General features: G+C 42.3%; 1 long non-coding RNA gene across 2 annotated transcripts in view; it reads right to left on the bottom strand.

Moving 5' to 3' along the window:
* The window catches only part of LOC129202688 (uncharacterized), a 30,093-nt gene extending 18,597 nt beyond the window's left edge, over window positions 1–11,496 (bottom strand). The window contains exons 1-2 of one of the 2 annotated variants that reach the window (XR_008575794.1): window positions 10,909–11,103; window positions 9,737–9,824 (exon numbers count right to left, since the gene is read on the bottom strand). This is a non-coding gene — a long non-coding RNA (uncharacterized LOC129202688). Of the gene's footprint in view, window positions 1–9,736; window positions 9,825–10,908; window positions 11,104–11,252 lie in introns of those variants that run through there. The other variant, XR_008575793.1, reaches the window with a different exon arrangement.
* Between the last annotated feature and the right edge of the window lie 3,968 nt (window positions 11,497–15,464).

The raw sequence follows: 15,464 nt of genomic DNA on the forward strand, positions 1-15,464 counted from the left end.
ATAGTTTGGGTTGGAAAGGACCTCAAAGATCATCTAGTTCCAACACCCCTGTCATGTGCAGGGACACCCTCCACTAGACCACGTTGCCCAAAGACCCATCCAACCTGGCCTTGAACACCTCCAGGGAGGGGGCATCCACAGCTTCTCTGGGCAACCTGTTCCAGTGCCTCACCACCCTCACAGGAAAGAATTTTTTCCTAATATCTAATCTAAATCTACCCTCTTTCAGTTTAAAGCCATTACCCCTTGTCCTATCACTACATGCCCTCCTAAACAGTCCCTCTCCAGCTTTCCTGTAGGCCCCCTTTAAGTACTGGAAGGCTGCTATAAGGTCTCCCCGGAGCCTTCTCCAGGCTGAACAACTCCAACTCTCTCAGCCTGTCTTCATAGGAGAGGTGCTCCAGCCCTCTGATCATCTTTGTGGCCCTCCTCTGGACTTACTCCAACAGGTCCATGTCCTTCTCATGTTGGGGGCCCCAGAGATGGACACAGGACTCCAGGTGGGGTCTCACGAGAGCAGAGTAGAGAGGGAGAATCACCTCCCTCGACCTGCTAGTCACGCTTCTTTTGATGCAGCCCAGGATACGGTTGGCTTTCTGGGCTGCAAGCGCACATTGCCGATCATGTCCAGTTTTTCATCCACCAGTACCAAGTCCTTCTCCTCAGGGCTGCTCTCAATCCATTATGATCTGCAAGTCCTCCAAGCACTTGTTTGCACACCAACTGGACCATGCTAGCAGTAATCAAATTCAAGTAATTAGGTGCCTGATTTAATTATGTAGGTGCCATTGGGATCCAGAACCTAAACAGATCCTTTTCTGAGGGCACTGATCCAGCAGGCATGCTCTGAGCACACCTAATACAACTCAATGTCATGCAATTCATCATAAACCCAAACAGTCATAGGTACATTCAGAGAAAGTGGGATGTTTTCTGGTTAAATGCCAGGCAAGGTGATGTGCTCTATTCCCAGGCAAAGAGGCTTTAAACCCACCTCCCTGCCTCCAGAGGAGACCACCAACCACTGACATGAGGGAACGCTTCACCTCTCCTGTTTAAACAGGGTCATGTTACCACATCCAGCTTGTGGATTTGACACTGAAAGCCTAACTAGTAACTGCTGTTGTATGTTTGCCTTTCCTCACCACACTGAAAAAGTGTTCTGTCTTTCCTAGACAGCTGAAACCCCTTGGCACAGTTGGCTCTGAATCCATCAATGGTCTCCACAGCGTCCAGGACTTCAAATGATCTTCTTAATGCACTCCTGAGGGTGCTATCATCCTTGTTATGTAGGTTTGGAGGCCCCCACGTAGCTTTCTTCATGCACTATGAAGGTACTTTGGCTGTTTAATTCACGAATTGCACTCCATGTTGGGGCAGAAATAAAAAGCTTGCCATTAAGCTGCCAATAGTTCCCTAACCCATTTCTGTACCTAAGATTCTGTATCAAAAGGATGAGAAGAGAGGCGATCCCAAGAGTCCATGGTCTTGGACAGCTTTTGTGCACTTAATGATTATACAACATACATCTGCTTGTAGTAACAGCCGCTAGTGTATGACTTTCGGTCCTGCTCATTTCAGCGTGAGCAATATTTGTGCTGCAAGGGATGTAACTTGCACAATAGAAAATATGCATCCCAGAGACAATTTTGGACCTGCATGGCCATCCAGGGAGACTGCCAAGTCTTCTGTTCCTAACAGGAAGAAGGTGGGTACTGCAGGGTACAAGAAACTCTACTGTTTGTGCCTGATGGGCTGGAAGAGCCGGGAAGGGAGGGAAAAGGACAGGAGACAGAACACGGTCAGGATTAACTTTCATTTCTAAGATTCCAAAGCTGAATCTATGCTTAAAATGTCAGCCTTGAGTTCTGACAGATATGCAGGGCAGCAAGCATCCTCCATACAGATGTCTCAGAGTTCTGGGAGGTTTTAAGTTCAAAACAGTGACTTCAGCACTTAATAGCCCTGGCAAGTGTTAAGAGGAAAGCTTTGGCATCTGTTAAGGATCTCAGAAAAGGGGGGAGGGGGGCTGCTGTCAAAAGGTCTCCTTTTTCAACTCAGTTTCTTGCAGAAACTCAGTTTCTAGTGCTGTTCATTAAAGCTGCTGTTCCTACACCTGGAAAAAAAGAGAGACGAAGGACAGGGAGAGGATGAGGCTCTTCGTTTCGAACAACTGTTTACTTCTTGCATTCCCACCCCTAGGTTTTTGGCAGTACATTCTTAAGTGAAATAATTATTTGCTATGCTTCCCAACTTGAGTTTGGTTTAGGCAGTAACAAAGGCTTTTTGGGCAATTGGGCTTAATCTAGAAACTGAGAACAATGCTCAGTGTTTCTTAAAAACAAACAAAGTTCTTAGTGTTTGTTAAGGGTGGTTGGGGTTTTTTTGTCCTCTGGTGCTATTTTGAGTTCTAGCATGTCTATTGTACACAGGCTGGAGTGCTCACTCTGGTTGTTTACAACAATTTCCCTTGTGTTGCTAGGCTTTTCTTCTATGAAACATAATTTTGTAGGCAACGTACAAAACAAGCCACAGTGTAAATAAACTGAGTATGTGTGAAAAGTGTTGGCTCAACACCCCTCAAAGTTGTCTCCAGCCCTAAAACCATCATGAGAGCATGAAATACTCATGAAAAGTCAAAAGCACAGCAGGTACCAACTTAGATTCGATGTTAAAGGATTGTTTTATTGGTGCAAATCTGGAATTGAAAAGATTTCTCTAATTTCAGTGTCTATAGGATAGGCTCTGTTGGTTACCCAGGTTTTGCTCTGGCTCTGCTGAGCTTACTGTTGCTACCAACATGATTCAGGCCACTGATTTTGGGGCTGGAGGAGATTTTTTTGGTTGCAGTAGCTGGACACTGTTTTTGTGGGGCAGCCATGCCTGGCTGGCCACATCTGTCAACTTAGAGGGGACAGAAGCGCTTTGTACCATTGTGCTTTCATGTTCTCCACAGAAGGCCTACCTGGCTCACCTGATCCACACCTGGGAGCCACCCAGCCACTGGTGAGCAGCCAAACAAATCCAAGGCAAAACAAAATAGCAGTTCACTACAAGTACTGCTAGCAGTGCTAACAGAAGACTCCAGCTAGAATATCACTGAGGGATCCACGTGTACTAAGGGCATCATACACAAGCTTTTATCAGAAAAGCATTGTAGTGATTCTAAGCTGAACACTGGCAAGTCAGGAAAAGCCTGAGGTAAGGTTGCCTGTGCAACCTTAATTTGGCCTCCTTGTGTCCCTATGTCATTTCAAGTCTTTAATTACACTCACATGCTGTCTTTAGCCACTAGCCTTTTGTTTGACCCAGTGCACAGAATGGACAATACTCACATAATGAACAGCTAGTCACTATTTTTTGCTTGCTGCTTAGCATGTGGCCCCATCCTTTGTTTATCACATGCTTCTCAAATCCTGCTATGAAAACCTAATTAAGTCCCTTGTTGGGTGCTTCTGTCCTGCCCATCATTAGAGCATTTGATTGTTTCATGAACATTAATGGCATTTATTTCCCTAACTCTATGGCATACTTATTATTTGGTGAGTGTGTGTGTGGTACAACAAAGCTGAATGCAATAATACTGAAAAAGATAAAAACAAGCATGCAAGGAAAAATTGTCCATGAGGGGGCCACACGCAAACTACTAAATATCTTCAATTAGAAAAGTGTGGTCTAGAAGACATCCTCAACCAGTCTACATGAAAAGGACTGCCTTATCCTGACCAGTGACAGCTCTAATTCTTCATATCTAGTGGGTGATCTCAAAAGAAAATTTGGTATGTGCATGCAAGTCTGTACCACAAGGGAGACTTAAGAGAAAAATCTTGCACAAAGTAGTATTTAAAAAAAATAATCCTTAGACCACTGAAGCATACAGTTATACTGTAAATTCTCCCTACTAGCTTCATGACCAAAATCAGAGGCCAGCAGACAGGACCTTATGTCATTCTCCTGTGTGCCCCTTTTCACAGAGTTGTCACATGCTCATCCCTGCAAGCTTGGGGACAGCCACTGAAATCCTCACTGATGGCTACTGTACAGACACATTTTCACTTGTTGTCATAACCACACTGGTGTAAAAGTTAGCCAAGAAACACAGCTCTTGTGAATGGGTGCCTCATCTCCTTCACATGCTAACATATGCACCTTCTTCTCAGTGTTAGAGAAAAATCTGACTTGGATATGCCACCACAAACAGACAAGAACACTGTCATGTATTTAAGAACTAGGAAATTTGTTACAAGTCATTATTAAAACAGAATGACAAAGAAAGGTATTAACAAAGCTTATAAATTTCTCACTAGGATGGCTGCCATTGTCCCCAAGGTAAGAGCTGCCCCAACTTGAACACACACTCAGACTTCTTTGAGAGCAGTTTCTGAAAGCTCAGCAGTAGTCACTGCTGGAATTACCTCCCCCTGAATCTGAAATGATTAGGCTGGCCCCAAAAATGGTTAAGTAACTAAGAGATGGTGTCTTGGTAGATCGTATGATCACACAAGCCATGCTTTCAATAGAAATGAAGATCCCTTTCTATTTACCAATTGCTTAAGAGATGGTCAATAACACTGTCCAGTTTTCTGATGAGCTGGTGAAAAACTGTGTCAAGAACCTCTGAGAACTGGCAGTTGTAGTGCATCTTAGATTGCCTCAAGAAAGAGGTCAGCTGCACTGTGACACCCAACATTAGAAAGAATTAGGGCTGCTGCCACTGGGATTTCCCAAATAGAGTATGTACATACACTATGTGGAACACAGGCAAGATAAATTCAAAACTTCAGTGACATCTCAAATTTTCTGGAAGGCTGCAACAGACCCTATGTTTCCTAGACGTGTCAGAGGCATTATGTGTACTGTGTGACTGATCTGCCCATGTGCTGGATATAGCTGACTTTGACCAAAAGAAGAGATGTTTTGTTTAATTCAAATCAGCATGGACTTTTTTGTGCATGTTTGTTCATGGTAGTATGGTTTCCTAACCATAATTCTAGTCATCTCCCTAAATGCATGCTGTAATTTAGTTTCAATATGCACTTTTCCATTTCTGTGGAAAGCTAAGGGGGATGTTTTGCTTCTAGAGAGGAGGAAGCTTTCCAGGAAGGAATTGCAGTGAATTGCTCGAGGAAGCCATTGACTTGCCAACTGGCTTGCCAACCTGAGGATTTCAAAAGGGAAAGAGAAATAGAAATAGATTCCTCCTCTTTTCTTTACTACTGAGTCTGAAAAAGGAAACTTCTACCACAGTGAGACATTGATTTTAAGTCTATCACTGAATCATTCTCCAATTTTTCAGTTGTAAGAGCTACTTAACTAGCAGTGACATAGTAAAAGAACTTTATTTCTCCAGGTACCACTTGGTGTGGTTAAAGAATACAGTAAAACTGAGACTAATTTGCTGTGAATGCTAGTGCACTAGACCATGAGGTTGTGTGTCAGTAGAAAGCTGCATGTGACACACAGATTATAGGCTATTTTTTATTGTCAAACTCAATCCTTCATTCAAATGAATACATTGTCAGAACCCTAATTATTTCTGTTAGAAATGCTGCAGCTTGTTAAAAAGGAGGCATAAAGTCTTTCTCTGTAAATTCTTGATCATTGCATTACAATTCCAAGCCATTTGTGAAATATTCCATCATTTAATTTACAGCCTGTTTCTATGTGGGCTCTGATTACAGAATCATCAATCATTGTACAATATTAGCCCTGTGATGAACCATGCACTGTTTTTTTTTTTTTGCTTTGCCCCCAAAATAATGCCATTAGATTCTTCCTCATTATCTTCTGTTCCTCATAATTGCTGCCAGGCAAACTGGAAAATCTTGCCTTTTATTCAATCATCTTGCTCTTTTTCAGCAGTGGGAATTTTGGGCAGATTCAGTAACAATCCTTCTGGCTTCATCTAGTGCTACCAAGTTTCACAGACAGGTTTTAAAATTCTTCATTATCAAGCAAATGTTCTGTGCATGCATCGGAAGCTGCTTTCCTAATTGTAACTCTGAACAGAATTCAAGTTTGATCAATGGAAAAATTTCAACAGGCCCAGCCCATTGGTACACATCTACATGCAAAACTTGTAGCTTAATTATGCTTTGAGGAAACAAATGAAAAATGCACCAAAATAATAACATTTCTTGCCATTGCTGGTATCTTCAGGCCAGGTCAGCGTACCAGAATCGAGGTGGCTGGAACATAATTAGAACTCAAGGACTAGAGGTCTGTATTTTTTTACCTTGGATGGAAATGCTGACAGCTTAAAGATGTTTTAGCAACAATGTGACTTGCGCCAGAAGCTATGTGAATCCGTAAAGGTGATGTGATCCCAGCGGAGCACAGCCCAAAACAAGTACTTGGAAACACTGGGTCTGGTAAGAGGAGCTGGAGGTGGCTACTTGAGTAGCAAAGACCAGGGTCACGCTGCAGGTAAGTGGCTATGAGTACAAAACCAAAAGCCATTTTTTTAACACTTTATAATAATATAAATCCCACTGAGCAAGCTTTACTACGTCCCTAGGCAAGTAATGACACAGGGGCAACCTCACATTGCTGAGTGGCAGCTCAGGCACTGCCTGTACTGAAAACTTGCCCCAGATTTAACAGCCCAAGGCTACAGTATCTTTCCCGCCCAACGTCATGAGCACCAGGTGGAAGCGATCACAGCTCAGGCTGATCTGGCACTTGGAGCGAGAGAGAAGTGACAGCAATTCTCCCAGGCAGGCTGCTACCGGTGAACATGTTCTTCATGGCTTATTGCTGTGAGTGTAGCACAGCACCGACATAGCTTTCCTGCAAGGTTTTTATGTCACCACCTTTGCTTTCGTGCTGCTGATCTCAGAGTGTGTGTTATGTACAGAAGCGAATGCCCTGGCTGATCCACTGGATTCATCAGTGGGAAACTGTACCCCAGAAGACAGTCTAGGCCTTCAAAATGCAGGTAAAGATACTGAGTAGGACAGATCCTCAAAGATTTGCCTAGAAGCAGCCTCTGAAATACCATGAATAAATTATATCCTTTGTTGTGCATGGACTGGAAATGCAACAGCCAAATTCTGAACTGGGAGCAACTTCCCTGTAGAGAAACTACCATCAAGGTCTATTTGGGGTTTTTTTCAGCATTACTTAATACTTTCTACTTCCCTTACCTACTTTATGTCTGTGTTGGTGGATCTGGATTTTCTGTGAACTGAGAGCTCTGAACACTTTTGCTTTTATTCTTTTGAGAAAGTAGGTTTAGTAAATTTCTTTAGTTTAATAAGGAATTCACTGTGCTTATCCATCTTCTGAAACCAAAACCAGCTTTGGAAATTAATTGCTATTCTCCTGGAGAAATTAAAAGAGAAGTCTACAGCTCGACCTGGTAGCAACACAAGGCTTTTGGTGTCTGTTTGCTTCCAGACATTTAATGTAGTATTTTTGAAGCGCTTATAATTTTCTGTTTCATACATCAGGATAAAATAATACTCCTTAAGAAATTTTCGGGAAGGAGAAAAAGGCTGATCACAGTTCTTTGAGAAAAACTTAAAATTTGTCATTCCAGGATTCTGCTTCATTATAGAAGGTTGTGTTTGGTGCACTGACAGAAGTAATGTGATAAACATCAATCAATATAAGATTTTGTTTAGCCACATGGTATTTCTTACAAACATGAATGAAAATAAACTCCAAATTGCAAATACTCCTTCAAAAAAGCTTAACTCCTGGGTTTACTTCTCTATTACTGCCTAGTTCTAGTTATTGAAATAAATGAGCAACATAAAGCCCTGTTTCCACAAGGGATTTCTCTAAATGAATACATTTTCATGGTTTAGGTGATGATAATGGTGATGCCCTGCTCCAGCTGCAGTAAGAGAAATACACAAATGGAAGATCTTTTCGTATCTAGACCACCATACCATACCGCACCGCCATTACCCATTACAAAATCTTACCTGTGTGACTGTTTTGCAGTGAGTAGTATAAAACAGGGATAAGTTTGCAAATAGTAGTTTTGTTTTTAAATGTAAGCTATTCAGAACCACTGAGCTCTGACTACACAAGAGCACTTTATCTGTGAAGTATCTTCATTTCAGAAAAGAAATACATCTTAAAACTAGAGGCAAGAAGAGCTTTAAAACCCAAATGTTCTAGTGGTCAGGAGTCCCTAGAGAAGACTAGTATAAAAGAAAGCCTCTGTAAGTGGCAATATACAGTGTGGCTCATGCCCGTGACCTTAATTGGAAAATCAGAAATTAAGATGATGGATGTCTAATGTTTCTAGTTTTCACTGCATGTATTTTGTGATTACATCATAAAAAATAAATACTGATCTATTTCTAGTATCTCTCTTTCTGAGTAACTCAGACAAAGCCAAGGCATGTGTCTGGGGCAGAAAGAAGGTTATTTTATTATGTTGCAGTGGAATTGAGAGAAACCTTTATAAGAAAACAATACTGAACGGATGATTTGAAGAGAAATTATCCCAGTTTAAAAAGTACACCTGTCACAAATACTTCAGTCAGACTTAACATCTAAATGAGGTCTGTATGTGTTACCTGGTGAAGAGGTGAATTGAGACATTGGCATGAAAAAATAAAAGAAGCTGCTGATCTGATGTCACCTAAGGTTTTACTCTTGCTCATTCTCTAATTCTTCTGATTCTTATGGCCAAGTGAGACACAGGGCCACATCAGGACATGTAACTGGGACCTCCCTATTTTAAAACCACCAGCCTCTTCCTGCTCAGTTGAAGAACAATTTCTGTTAATCTTGCCTTGGGAGAGAAAGTTTTATTTGTTTCTACCGTGAAGAGGGAGATAATGCATAGACATTTGCAATGTATTCACCCAAAATAAAATCAAAGAAGTGAAGTGAAGGAGGGTTGCATTCAAGGATTAAAACCACAAACAAATGTGTTTATGTATCTCAAAGAACCAACATATGAGGAAAGAGAAGTTTTGAATTTAAACCCTTTTGAATGAGATGGAGAATCAAACAGCAATGGAAAGCAGAACTACTAAGGTATTATCCGTTCAAAGCCAAGAACACGCATGAAAATGACTACTAAATCCATTGTCACAAATGTCTTTGAGATCAGTGAAGCGGAGATATTTAGTGAGTTGGCATTGCTCAAAACCCACTAATCTCCATGAGCAGACTGAGATTCAAAGCAGACCAGAGAGCAACCCTTTGTTAATCATAATAAAGAATTTGCTGCATTCAAATGAAGTCACAGCAAAGTGGATGCGTGCCAGTGCAGCACCAGTGTTCCAAGAGAAAGGCAAGCTAGGAAATTATAGACCCTTCATCTCAATGTCTGCAATTTGCAAAATAAAGAGTACAACCGAGGAGTAAGTTTGCAAAATGCACGTGCAAATGGAGTATCATTCTCTGTAATCTACTTGCAGATAACTAGCAGGGATAGATGGTCTCAGTTAACTAATCTCCTTTTTGAAAGAACTACGCTACACTTATCAAACTTAAAATACTCAAAATAATAATTCGTATGACAGGCTGCTCACCTAATGCTCTGTGGCAGAAGAGGTTAATTCTCCTCTAAAATCAGTGTCTGTTATTCTGTAAGAAGGACTTCATGCTACTGTAGGAAAATGGTAATGTAGCTCCCAAGTTTGGGTTTTGCAGACAGCTGAACTTGTGACCAGCACGAGGGGCAATGGGACCACAGAAATAGAGACACAGAAAGAAAATGATCCAATTTTTTAACAAGAGCTGTATCAGGTATCTTCAGGACACTTACCTGTGCCATGCGTAATTATCCCAAGCCTCCTTCACAAGGGTGTAATGTCAGTTTGATTACCTACTTCTCTCCTGTCCCAGTAAAATGCCTGTTAAGAAAAGTTGTGTTCAAGGGAAAATTGTGAGTAAATAAATATTAGAAACAAAATTCTTGGTTTCATCAATATCTCTGCTACCATTCACTGCCCTGGGGCTACTCTCCCATTCCTACTACTTGATCCCCCTGCCCCCTCTACTCCTCTTTCGCTGTCCTTCCTCTGTGACTATAGCCATTCTCTGTCGTTCCTTTTGCTCCCTCCCTGTGTTGCATTTCCCTGAGCTGCCTCCCTCTGCCTTTGTTTTCTGCTTTGAGACAGTGTTTATCTAAGTAACATGTTCCAAATTACTAACACAGATGAGGCAGTAGATGCTTCATTAAACTGCAGCTCAAGTAAAACTCATTATCTTGCCACCCACACTAGACTTCTGCATTGTGTTAGCACCTTTTGGCCAAACACCTTTAATGCCAAGAGGAGGGAAAGCCTCCAGGAGGACTCGGGTTGGCTTCTCCCTGTGCTCCCCTCTTTTCTCCGGCCCCCAGACTTCCATCACCCCGCTGCTCTGTTCCTCCCACAACAAAGCCTGGAGTAGCAGTTTATTCATTTATTTTTTAAAAAATAATGTTTATACACAAGTAAGTCTGTTCTATAAACACTGGAAAAGAGCCCTTTGTATTTAGTAACACTTTCAGTACCCTCAAGGTTTTCTTTTTGCATACACAAATCATAGATTAAATACAACACACCTCTACCAAAGGAAGCCAGCAAAACAGAATAGCTCTAGTGTTTCTGAACAAAACCCAACCACTTAGAAACCAAAAATTAAAAGAACTTAGAAATTCAAGCCAAAACATAACACTTAAAAAAATCACAAACACTTAAAACACCACTTCAAAATTCAGTTTTGCAATTTTGTTAGAACTTCCCTCCCAAAACAAAACCAAAGCCTGAACCACCAGCCAGAGAAATAAATGAGATTTAGTATTTGAAATTTAAGAGCTTTTGCTAGTTGCTGGGGGATTTGCTGCAGCTGAAGAACTGAACTTGCCACAGCAATTAGTTGTGACCTTGACTGCATTTTATACGAAGTGTATTCTACCCAAATCCCACAATATGTTTAATATTACATGCTTACGTTTGTATGATGTCTGTAAAACAGGTAACTGCTGGAGTACAAATTGTCCCAACCTAATTCAAGTCATAGGTTCCCAGTTAATCAATTTTAGCTCAACAATCATGACGTGTGATTGAGTCAAGTTTGGGTCATTTTATGTATTCGCTGATTTCTGAGCTGTTTACTTGTATCCAGTTTCCAAACTTTTTTTTTTTTCTCTACAGAGGAAGATTGCAAAGGTTTCATTCGGGTATTTTTTTTTTAAGGAAGCTGACAGTCTTACACAACCCACCCATTTCAGTAACGGGGGCTTTAAGATGTTTATTTATAACCAACTGTACAACTGATTACTACAGAGATCGTACCTCAGAAGGGAAACGGAGGGGGTTGAAGGAACGAACACTGCACAGGAGGGTGTGCTAGAGCCACGAGCGGAGCCAAGCCGCCCACCTCCGCCATCGCGTAGGAAATACGCAGTTACTAATAACGGCGGGACAGCACCCCGAGGGAGCCCAAGCCCGGCGCGTCCCCCTCCCTCGCGGGAGCCTAAGCCTTAATACCTCCTCTTCCGAACGACCCGGCAATGCCGGGGGCGTCCCACTGCCTGCCCTCCCCACCACCACAGACCGCGGCCCTGCGGGCGCCGCCGGCGCCGCCTTCTCCTCAGCGCGGCGGGCACCGCCCTCCCCTCAGCGCCCCCCTCCCCGCTCCCCTTCTCTCCCCCCCGCGTTGCTGCGCAACGAGTGCCCCGCGCCCGGCCGGCGGCAGCTGGGCCGCGGTGCGGAGGACGGACGGGCTAGCGGGCGGGCGGGCATGGCGGACCCCGCTGACAGGGCCGCACATGTTTACGGGCCGCGCTCCGCCGGCAGGAGGAGAAATCTGAGGCAAAAGCTGAACAGGATCGCGGGCGGGAGCATGGAGCAAGGGCTGCGGGAGCTCGCCGGGCCCTCGCACAGGCAGGGTCAGCGGTGCGGACGGCTGGCGGGCGGGGCTGTGTGGCAACAGGGACCTGTCGGCCTCAGCTCAGCTTCGGTGTGACAGCAAAGGGCATGTTCCCGGAGGGGGAAAGTCCGTTTTCCAAACGAGTTAGCTATTTTTGTGTCTTTCCAGCTCTGGGGTATGTGAGTGTGTAGGTGGGTGGTGGTTGGGGGTTTTTTATGGAGGAGAGCAGGGTGGGAGAGGCAGGAAGAGGTCAACTGGGTTTCCCCATGGAGAACTGGACAGCTCGTTCTGAAAGGGGACAGAGGAGAAAAGCAGAACAAACAATCTAGAGATGTCTTTTTCAGCTTTTATTTTATTAGGGAAAAATGGGCCATCAGAATTGTCAGTTTTTCTGAAGACTCCTAAGGAGCTGACTGGAAGGAACACCTCCAGAGAAACTTCCATCAGAGAAATTCCCTGAAAAATCCAACCCAAAAATTAGCTTTAATGAACCCTCTGTACTCACTAGAAAATAGGAACATGTACAACATGGAAAATGGCTCCTAAATCTCAAGCTAGTGGTCTGGCTTTCAGCTGATTAATGAAAAAATCTTTGAGGTGTGGGTGATCCTCAAGTTACCTGGCTGCTGGGTCTTTCCCTTAAATTTTGATTGCAGTGGTATTTACTTAAAGAGCCTTTAGGGTTAGTGTCAGTGTGGTATGCAAGTCAAAAAAAGTGTGGAGTGCCCTTTTCAAAGCAGAGTATTTGTCTCCAACATTAAGAATTTATGCAAATAAAACTCTACTGTCTTAGGTAGCAAGATGATCAAAATAAAATTGTACCCCTTGATTAATTTATTGGAGTAAATATTTTTATTGCTGGCATTGACTGACAGCTAAAGAATTTTATTTCTTGGTTCCACAAGATTTACAGTGGAGTTTCATGTAAACAAGTGAGTCTGTAAGTGCTGTTTTATGTGGTCCTGTAATATTTATGTTTTCCTGAGTGCCTGAACTAATTTGTTCATTTTGAAAGGAACAGCTAGTTATTTTCTTTGTAATTGCTACCTCTGCAAATTTAGCCTTGACTCTAAATATCAAGCTGAGTTCTTTGACACTTCACTGAGAAAGAGGAAGTTGACATGCCGATCTTGCATTTTTCTTAATACATGTTTAACTTACAGAGGAAGTTTTACCTAAACTAAGACAATTAATGAATACACTTACTTAAAATAATATTTCAATTATCTTTCCTTTTCTATATCCTTTCTTTAATTCCAGTGTGGTTTTAGGGGTCATTATTTACCATGTTGCTGTTACCACATATGAGTGAGCACAAACAACTTTGAAGCTCCCCCAAATAGGGGTTTTTTTGTTTAAAAAAAAGGAAAAAAATTGTTTCTAGTGTGTGCTCAAACATTTGCGTGACAGAAGCCTATGTTTTCTGTGTTTCTGCCCTACGTGTAGACTGATGATGTTTTTTTTGTCCTGTGCTGCTTTTGTTAAGGAAAAGTGTTTTCTCTCACTCTCTTTTTTTTCCCTCCATGGTGGTCACTCTGAGCTAATTAAGTAGGAAAATGTTAGTCTTCTTTTTTTCCAAATTCACCCCTTTTTCTCAGATTAGTTAATTTGAAAAAAGGGAACTGAATCATTGTATTAGTAGTAGCATGAAATTCGATGAACTGCCCTGTTTTTCTGTGAAACAAAGCCTTTTAAGAGACATAAACATGTAAACTGCGTGAAATTACTTCTCAAAAAGAGCAAAAACTTTGGGGAGGGGTTTTTAAAAAGCCATGCAGTTCTGGTTGACATTCATTCTCTCACAGTCCAAGGATGGACTATCTGGAATTCCTTTCCATACCAGTAAGATAATTCAGAACTAGTAAATGTTTGAGAGCAGTAACTGAAAAGAGTAATGCTTAACAGCTGATTAATTTTGCCGCTTCATTCCAATGTATGGCTGGCACTGGAACCTCCTTCAAGCAGAAGGCGTAGCCTTGTCTGCAGGGTGGCATTTCGCTTCACAACAGCCAGACGCAGAAGTGACCTTGTGCACCCCGTTCGTTTGATGAGCGGGGCAGAGGCATGTCACAGAAGCGACGATTTCGCTTACTGAGAAGGGGGTCGGAAGGTTGCCACCTCTCCTTTTGAGCAGCATCTGGTAGACAATTTTCTGCCTAATATTGTCAATCATTCCCTTGTTCTTGAAGGTGCCTGACTGTCCTCCCAGCTGGAGTGAGAACTTCAATGATCACTATAAAGCAAAACAAATGCAAAGTTTACAAAGGGGGTGTGGAGGAGGCAGGTCCCCAAATAAAGAAGTTGGCAGGGGCTCAAATGCCCGGGATTATGAGAGAAGTGGAACACACACATGGTTAGTGCACATGCTGGTTTGAATGCTAAAGCTCAAACAAATACATTTGTTACACACTAAAAAGTGAAAAGTGATGGGCTACTCCAGCAGGTTATGTTTAAAAAAATGTGGTGATTAAATGCACAGAACATTGAGAGTTTCTTTGCTCCCTATTGCTGCTAGACATTTTTAAAGGCATCAGTCTGGGAGGAGGTAGGAGCAGAGGGGATCATACCTCTTGTGATAAAAAGCTGGCATTCATGGACAAGGGGAAAAAGTATTCAGAGGCTAAAGAAAATAAATCAAGAAATGTATTATTTCCTTGCAGGCACATCAGAAAAAAAAAGAAGGGAAAAAAAAAAACAGAGCTAGCCGAGGCGGGATTCTGGGTGGTCCAGCAGAATGCACACTGCAGTGTATCTGCCTGCTCCTGGGAGGCAAACTAAAGCACAGCCGTACTAGGGCTTGTTAGCCGTGGCTAGTGCTTGTCGCTGCTCGCAGCGGCGTTGCTGACTGAGCATCCGTGATGGAAGTAGTTGTGGGACCAGCAAGCAAGGTGGTTACAGAGCAGTGCCTCCCCGAGCACAATGGGAGAATCTCTGCTTTTCGAAGCAAAAGGGACTCTTTCCCCAACCTGGTGTCAGGCAAGCTTTGCCTTGCAGTCACGATCACAGTGTAAAGCCGCAGCAGCTGAATGGAACAAAATGTCAAACAGATCAGTAAATGATTATATTAAAAATGAGAGGAACACTTAACTGAGAGATAGACTGTATAAAATGTTTGGGAAAAGTATGTATCATAAGAAAACTCCACCAGACATTAATCAGTATAGACTAGTTAAGGCAGTGCTAGGGAAAGCTAGAATATTTTCTGTGGCTAGTGCACAGAACTGCTCAGTGGATTTAGTGAAAGAAGTTAGACAATAATGATTCAAGATGCAGTGCAAAGCTGTCACTGCAATTCACCTTCACAGATTGTTCTAGAAGAACTTCTGGAGGGAGATATGTATGCTTCTATATACTTATCATTCAAATTGTCTTATATGGCTTTAGAGAGAGAGACATTTCTTTTTTTAAAATATGAACTTATTGCTAGCGTTAGAGGCAAGGAAGTATCTGAAAAACTTGTGCTGTGTTGAAAAGCTGTATACGCAAAGGGAGTGCGAATGTGCACATTAACTTTTAATAAGCTTGGAAATCATTGACATGTAAACAGTTGTTATTAAAGCCAGAGCCTGTACTTTTATGAGAGGCATATTATGCTGTAGTACAATCATGAGATATCTCTGTTTAGCTAAGTGTTA

This window comes from Grus americana, chromosome 2 (genome assembly GCF_028858705.1).
Source record: "Grus americana isolate bGruAme1 chromosome 2, bGruAme1.mat, whole genome shotgun sequence".
NCBI lineage: Eukaryota > Metazoa > Chordata > Aves > Gruiformes > Gruidae > Grus > Grus americana.